The sequence below is a fragment of the Pinus tabuliformis genome, chromosome X (assembly GCF_031772625.1).
Source record: "Pinus tabuliformis cultivar Carrire ecotype Pingquan chromosome X, CPIR1, whole genome shotgun sequence".
In the NCBI taxonomy this organism is placed as follows: Eukaryota; Viridiplantae; Streptophyta; class Pinopsida; order Pinales; family Pinaceae; genus Pinus; species Pinus tabuliformis.
Window position 1 is genome coordinate 352,600,550 of NC_142308.1, and position 7,995 is coordinate 352,608,544.

At 51.1% G+C, this 7,995-nt stretch overlaps 1 non-coding gene and 1 pseudogene across 1 annotated transcript; both read left to right on the forward strand.

Moving 5' to 3' along the window:
- The first annotated feature begins 1,549 nt into the window (after positions 1–1,549).
- LOC149139930 (5.8S ribosomal RNA) lies at positions 1,550–1,703 on the forward strand. Its single transcript, XR_016265353.1, has one exon. It is a non-coding gene; the product is annotated as a 5.8S ribosomal RNA (ribosomal RNA).
- A 247-nt stretch (positions 1,704–1,950) lies between these two features.
- Positions 1,951–3,815, forward strand: LOC149139931 (25S ribosomal RNA; annotated as a pseudogene).
- Positions 3,816–7,995: the final 4,180 nt, after the last annotated feature.

Sequence of the window (7,995 nt, forward strand, 5' to 3'; positions counted from 1 at the left end):
GGACCAAGGAGTCTAACATGTGTGCGAGTCGGCGGGTTTGAAAACCTGCGAGGCACAAGGAAGCTGAAGGGTTCGAGTGCGAGCACACCTGTTGGGACCCGAAGGATGGTGAACTATGCCTTAGCAGGGCGAAGCCAGAGGAAACTCTGGTGGAGGCGAATCGTTCGTCTAACTTGGGAATAGGGGCGAAAGACTAATCGAACCATCTAGTAGCCGGTTTCCTCCGAAGTTTCCCTCGGGATAGCTGGAGCTCACGCACAAGTTTTATCGAGTAAAGCAAATGATTAGAGGCATCGGGGGCATAACGCCCTCGACCTATTCTCAAACTTTAAATAGGTAAGAGGGTGTGGCTGCTCCATTGAGCCGCGACGTGGAATCGAGAGCTTCTCCTTCCTAGTTCTTCTCGATCGCCGTCCGCTACAGTTCCCCCATTTTTCTGAAGGCGCGGGGTTTGGGAAGCTTGTTCTCTATTTGAGCCAGTAGCCACGTTTGATATCTCTTGTTTTCCTGTCGTTTTCTGCCCTTCTTGCTTTTGGCCCCTTAGCTTTACGAAGAAAATGTGGGATTGTTGTGGATTGGTGTTTAGGAAGGACGAAAAGTAGTGCGAGTTCTGAGGGTGGCCACCCTAGTCCTTCTCGATTGTCGTACCCTATAGTGCCCCCCCTTTTTGCGAAGGCATGGCGGTGGGGAGGCTTGTTCTCTGTTTGAGCCTTCCCCTGTGACCTTGTGGACGCATTCGATATCTCTCTTTCTTTCATGTTGTTTTCTTCCCTTCTTCCTTTCGGCCCCTAGCTTTACGGAGAGAAGGTGGGATTGTTGTGGATTGGTGTTCGGGAAGGATGAAAAGCAGTGCGAGTTCCCAGGGTGGCCACCCTAGTCCTTCTCGATCGTTGTCCCCTGCAGTTCCCCCCTTTTTGCAAACGCACGGGGTTGGGGAAGCTTGTTCTCTGTTTGAAGCCTCCCCTTGTGAGCCGGTAGCCATGGTTGATATCTCCCTTTCTATCTTGTTGTTTTCTTCCCTTCTTCCTCGTGGTCCCTAGCATTACGGAGAAAAGGTGGGATTGTTGTGGATTGGTGTTCCGGAAGGACGAAACGCAGTGCCAGCTCCCGGGGTGGCCACCCTAGTCCTTCTTGATTGTTGTCCCCTTTAGTTCCCCCCTTTTGCCGAAGGCAAGGGGCTTTGGGAGGCTTGTGCCTTGTTTGTGCTTTGTTTTCTACCCTTTTCTTCCTTTCGGTCCCTAACTCTACGGAGCAAAGGGGGAATCATTGTGGGCTGGTTTCGGGGAAGGGCTAAAAGCAGTGCGAGCTCCCGGGGTGGCCACCCTAGTCCTTCTCGATCGTTGTTCCACGCATTTCCCCCGTTTTTGCGAGGGCGTGGGGTGTGGGGATATTGTCCTTTGTTCGAGCCTCCCCCTATGAGGGGGTTAGACACCTTTGTTTCTCTTTCTCTCGTACGTTTTTCCTCCTTTTGCCCCTTGGCCTTACATTTGTTGTGGGGGGTGCCCCTATTCAGTTTTGTGGCCGATTTTTCGGTAATACACGTGGAAACGACTCTCGGCAATAGATATCTCAGCTCTTGTTACGATGAAGAACGTAACGAAATGCGATACTTAGTGTGAATTGCAGAATCCCGTGAATCATTGAGTTTTTGAATGCAATTTGTGCCCGAGGCCTCGGTCGAGGGCACGTCTGTCTGGGCGTCGCATCCCATTCAAACCCACTCCCTACGTCGGCGAGCTGGTCGTCCGTGCCTCGTGCAGTGCGGTACCTCAAGCGATGTTTCGTGTCGTACGTCGGCGAGCGGTGATATTGTCCCCTTGGATGGGCAGTCGGCATTAGCCGATGTGGGCTTTGTGTGGCATTGCTCGAACTTGCTTTGCTCTCTCTTTTCCTCCCATGGGGTAGGGCAGATTTAGCTCCAACTTTGCGACCCCAGCTCAGGCGAGAACACCCGCTGAGTTTAAGCATATAATTAAGCGGAGGAAAATAAACTTACAAGGATTCCCCTAGTAGCGCCGAGCAAATCGGGAAGAGCCCAGCATGAAAATCAAGCGGTGGCGCTGCCTGAATTTTAGTCTGTAGAAGTGTCCTCAGCGGCGGACCTGGGCCAAGTCCCTTGGAAGGGGGCGCCTGAGAGGGTGACAGCCCCGTCGGCCCGGGACCCTGCCGCATCATGAGGCGTTGTCGGCGAGTCGGGTTGTTTGGGAATGCAACCCTAATTGGGTGGTAGATTCCGTCCAAGGCTAAATACGGGCGAGAGACCAATAGCGAACAAGTACCGCGAGAGAAAGATGAAAAGTTCTTTGAAAAGAGAGTTAAAGAGCGCTTGAAATTGCTGGGAAGGAAGTGGATGGAGGCTGTCGATGCGTCTCGGTCGGATGTGGAACGGCTCAGGCTGGTCCGTCGCTCAACTTGATGTGCAAAACAACACGGGCTACTGCATCGTCACAAGCGCGGGTGGATTACTGCCTGTCGGTTTGTCGCTGCGGTGGTCGAGGAATGAAGCATGTGCCCGTGTGGCAGGCTGTGTGCACCTGCGCGCTCATGGTGTTGGTTGGCGGGCTTTCCATTCGACCCGTCTCGAAACACGAACCAAGGAGTCTAACATGTGTGGGAGTCGGCGGGTTTGAAAATGTGCGAGGCGCAAGGAAGCTGACGGGCGAGATCACCTCTCTGGGGGGGTGCATCGTCGACCGACCTTGAGCTTATGCGAAGGGTTCAAGTGCGAGCACACCTACTGGGACCCGAAAGATTCTGAACTATGCCTGAGCAGGGTGAAGCCAGAGGAAACTCTGGTGGAGGATCGTAGCAATACTGATGTGCAAATCGTTCGTCTGACTTGGGTATAGGGGCGAAAGACTAATCGAACCATCAAGTAGCTGGTTTCCTCCAAAGTTTCCCTCAGGATAGCTAGAGCTCATGCACGAGTTTTATCGGGTAAAGCAAATAATTAGAGGCTTTGTGGGTGTAACGCCCTCGACCTATTCTCAAACTTTAAATAGGTAAGAGGGTGCGGCTGCTCCATTGAGCTGTGCCATGGAATCGATAGCTCCAAGTGGGCCATTTTTGGTAAGCAAAACTGGTGATGCGGGATGAACCGAAAGTCGAGTTACGGTGTTGAATTACGCGCTAACCTAGATCCCACAAAGGGTGTTGGTTGATTACGACAGCAGGATGGTGGTCATGGAAGTCGAAATCTGCTAAGGAGTGTGTAACAACTCACCTGCCGAATCAACTAGCCTCGAAAATGGATGGTGCTGAAGCGCGCAACCTATACTCAACCGTCGGAGCAATTGCCTGGCTCCGATGAGTAGGAGGACACGGGGGTCGTTGAGAAAATCGGGCATGAGATTGGGTGGATCAGCTCCCGGTGCAGATCTTGGTGGTAGTAGAAAATATTCAAATGAGAACTTTGAAGACTGAAGTGGGGAAAGGTTCCATGTGAAGAGCACTTGGACATGGGTTAGTCAATCCTAAGAGATTGGGAAGCCTTGTATCAAGGGTGCACTCTGCACGAGCATCGAGAGGGAATCAGGTTAATATTCCCGAACTGGGACATGGCGGCAGGCGGCAACATTAGGAAATCCAGAGACATCGTTGGGGGCCCCGGGAAGAGTTATCTTTTCTTTTTAACAGCTTGCCCACCCTGGAATCGGTTCACCCGGAGATAGGGTCCAGCAGCTGGAAGAGCACCGCACGTCTTGCGGTGTCCGGTGCGCCCTCGGTGGCCCTTGAAAATCTGGAGGACCGAGTACCATTCATGCGCGGTCGTACTCATAACCGCATCAGGTCTCCAAGGTGAACAACCTCTGGTCAATAGAACAATGTAGGTAAGGGAAGTCGGCAAAACGGATCCGTAACTTCGGGAAAAGGATTGGCTCTAAGGGTTGGGCCTATGGGATTGCGCCCTCAACTCATGGGCTATCGGTAGTCTGCTCGAGCTGCTCTCGCGGCGAGGGCGGGCAGTCGCGTGCCGATTGGGCTACAGGCGTAGAATGCCCCCGGCTTTTCCCTAGGCATCGAACAATCGACTCAGAACTAGTACGGACAAGGGGAATCCGATTGTTTAATTAAAACAAATCATTGCAATGGTCCCTGCGGATCCTGACGCAATGTGATTTCTGCCCAGTGCTCTAAATGTCAAAGTGAAGAAATTCAACTAAGCGCGGGTAAACGGCGGGAGTAACTATGACTCTCTTAAGGTAGCCAAATGCCTCATCATCCAATTAGTGATGCGCATGAATGGATTAATGAGATTCCCACTATCCCTATTTACTATCTAACAAAACTACAGCCAAGGGAACGGGTTTGGAAGAATCATTGGGAAAAGAAGACCCTGATGAGCTTGACTCTAGTCCAACTTTATGAAATGACTTGAGAGGTGTAGAATAAGTGGGAGCCGTTTTTGGTGCAAGTGAAATACCATTACTTTTAACGTTATTTTACTTATTCCGTGGGGCGGAGACGGGGCACTACCCCTGTTTTTGGCCTTAAGGCACGTTTCGGCGGGTCGATCCGGGCAAAACACATTGTCAAGTGGGGAGTTTGGCTGGGGCGGCACATCTGTTAAAAGATAACGCAAGTGTCCTAAGATGAGCTCAACGAGCACAAAAATCTCGTGTGGAACAAAAGGGTAAAAGCCTCGTAAACATTGTAGAATTGAATAATATATTATATTCGAGCAGACTCATTGTTCAGGGAGTTGCCCCTCCCTTTACACTGTGCAATTGTGTTCTTCATGTATAATTGCTGATGATAATGAATGTGTATGGGTGTTCATTGGCATAAAGGAAACATAATAATACTTGGTTGCGAAAAACAAACTAAGTAGACTAATGGTTAGGCGTAGCCCATGAACATAAGTATTGGTGAAAAGAAAGTGTTCGGTGGCGCGCACCTCGCCAAGTACGGCTGAAGGAGTACTGTAGGCCTCGGGGCGTGACACGCAGGGTTCCCATGTTGCTCGCGCCTGTTGGGGATGGCGCACGTCCCTTGATACCTGCACGATGGGTGAGCTACCGACGAAAGGCGCGCGGGCGACCCTTATTGCGTGCCTGGATGAAAGAGGTGACCATGTTCGGATGAGTCAGGATGCGGTAAGGTGTGTGTCGTGCGGTGACGGGTGTAATCGGTGAGGTGTTGGAGCCGACCCATGGGTGCGATGGTGCACACGAAGGGATGCGGCAGATTATTGGAATGGGGTGTGTACAACTAAGCATCCATGTGATAAGTGTTATGAAGGATAGACAAGGTGACAAAGGAGTAGCTAGATGACAAAAAGGACCTGATATATATCAAGAAGGCCACTTTCCACGAAGGGAGCAATGACATGACAAACCAGGCGGGAAAGTGATCGATGGTCGGTACCCTACCAAGAAGAAGTTCAAACAAAGACTTCATGACATCGAAGGAAAGAAGGAGATCAAGAGGCTGAAGGACCCACGAAGAAGACGTTGTTGATGAATGGACAAGTCCCTAGCTAAGAGCGAGTTCTAACAAGTTACCAAATACAAAGGAGCTTGGGCAAGTTCCTTGTCAGAGGAAACTTGGGCATGTCTTCCCCAATCAAGGGGAAGAGATAGACACAACATTCTTGTCTTTAGTTGGCAAGAAATAACCAGAGGATTGGGCAATCATTTGGCATCTGATGCTCTTTGAGGATGTGCAGGGCACCCAAGACAAGAGTGGGCAAGAGGAGCGATATTCTTTGAGGGATGGGAACCCAAGACAAGAATTTTCCTGGAAGGTCATACTCAGGGAACACCTGGGTGGGTATGTACCTTTAGAGACAATGACCAAGGTGTTTATAAGCCATTGGCCTCGCCAACATTGTGCTCTGGTATTATGAGAGATAAAGTTGTTAGTCAAGGCCTTGCTATGAACAATGTTGGCTAATATGATGCTATAACAGATGGGTTGCCAATCCGGTTTCTCTTATGTGAATTATTCAAGATTGAAAAATAGCCAAACACCTTGTAATGATTTATGAATACCTCCCTAGTTGAGAGGGGATGTTGAAGAAAGTGTAACTGGGTTCGGTCTTCATAAATGTACTTTTGATATTTGTATTTATTCAAGGAAATAAATAAATATATATATATATATATATAGATATATATATATATATATATATATATATATATATATATATATATATATATATATATATATATATATATATATATATTATATTTGTCATTTAGTTTCTTGCTCATTGAAATAGGCCTATCACATGTTAAAGTGTTATAAAGAGTCAAAAGAAAATGTTGAAGATATTAAGGGCATGTTGCCCCAGGTATATTTATGTATTAGAGTCAAAGATATTCCTACCCTCGTGCATTTGTTCGGGTCGTGCGCCCGTTCAAACCCCAAATTTCCTTCGGGCGGGCCGGGTCATCCCGTGCCATGCCATGTGTGGGGGTGCGCGGGCACACGTGGGCGTGCCGAAAATGCCAAGTCATGACTGCCCATGTGCCTTCTTTGTTCGGGTCGTGCACCCATGGAAACCCCAAATTTCGTTCGGGCGATTCGGGTCGGCTCACCCAGGGCAGGTTGGGTCGTGCCGTGCTATGTGTGGGTGCCCCAGCACACATGGCCGTGCCAAAAATTCTAAGTCGTCACCGCCCGTGTGCCTTCTGCACATTCGTGCGGCCCGTTTGCTCGACGCTCCCTCGGGCCTTCGTTCGGGTCGTGCACCCATGGAAACCCCAAATTTCCTTCGGGAAGGTCAGGTCATGTCGTGAGTGGGTACCCGCAAAAAGGCATTCGGGCGAGTCGAGTGGGGTCGGGTCATGCCGTGCTGCGGGTGGGTGCTCGGGAACATTTTCCCAATGCTCCGTCGTGCCTTCGTTCAGGCGGGTCGGGTCGTGCCGTGCGTGGGTGCTCGGGCACATGTGGCAGTGCCAAAAATGCTAAGTCATGACCCCCCGTGTGCCTTCTACACGTTCGTGCGGCCCGTTTGCTCGACGTTGCCTTGTGCCTTCGTTCAGGTCGCGCACCCATGGAAACCCCAAATTTCGTTCAGGTTGTGCATACAAGGAAACCACAAATTTTGTTTGGGTCGGGTCGTGTCGTGTTGTGTGTGGGTGCCCGTGCAAACGCGTTCGGACGGGTCGGGTCAGCTCGAATAAGGCCGGTCGGGCTGTGTCGTGCCATGTGTGGGTGCCCGGGCACACGTGGGCGTGCTAAAAATGCTAAGTCATGACGGCCCGTATGCCTTCTGCATGTTCATGTGGCCCGTTTGCTTGATGCTCCCTCGTGCCTTCATTCGGGTCGTGCGCCAACGGAAACCCCGAAATTTCGTTCGGGTCGTGCACCCATGGAAACCCGAAATTTCGTTCCGGCGGGTCGGGACGTGTCATGTGTGGGTGCCCATGCAAACGGGTTGGGTCGTGTCATGTCGTGTCGTGTGATGGCGCCCAGGGCAGACGTGGCCGTATAAAAAATGCTAAGTTGTGAAGGGGGTGGGCCTTGTGCACGATCGTGCTGCCCGTTTGCCTAAATCTCCCTTGTGACTTCGTTTTGGTCGTGTGTCGGAGCCCATGTAAACTCGTTTGAGCGGGTCGTTTGCCATGTAAACACTAGTTCGGGCGGGTCATTTCCCATTTAAACTCGTTTGGGCGGGTCATTTTAGGGCGCTCGTGTAAACTCGTTCAGGCGAGGTCGTTCGTGCAAAAATGTTCGGGCGGGTCGAGCGAGGACATCCGTGCAAACCCATTCGGACGGGTCGTTCAGGCGAGGGTGTCCGTGCAAACCCGTTCGGGTGGGTTGTTCGAGCGGGTCGGGCGAGGGCGTCCGTGAAAACCCGTTCAGGCGGGTCGGGCGAGGGCGTCTGTGAAAACGCGTTCGGGTGGGTCGTTTGACGACGCCCGTGTGAACTCGTTCGGGCGAGGGTGCGCCCGGGTGAACGAGCCCGTATCAAAAATCCTAAGTTGTGACCCGAGGTTGGCTTTGTGCATGTTCGTGCAGCTCATTTTCCTGGCTCTCCCTTGTCAC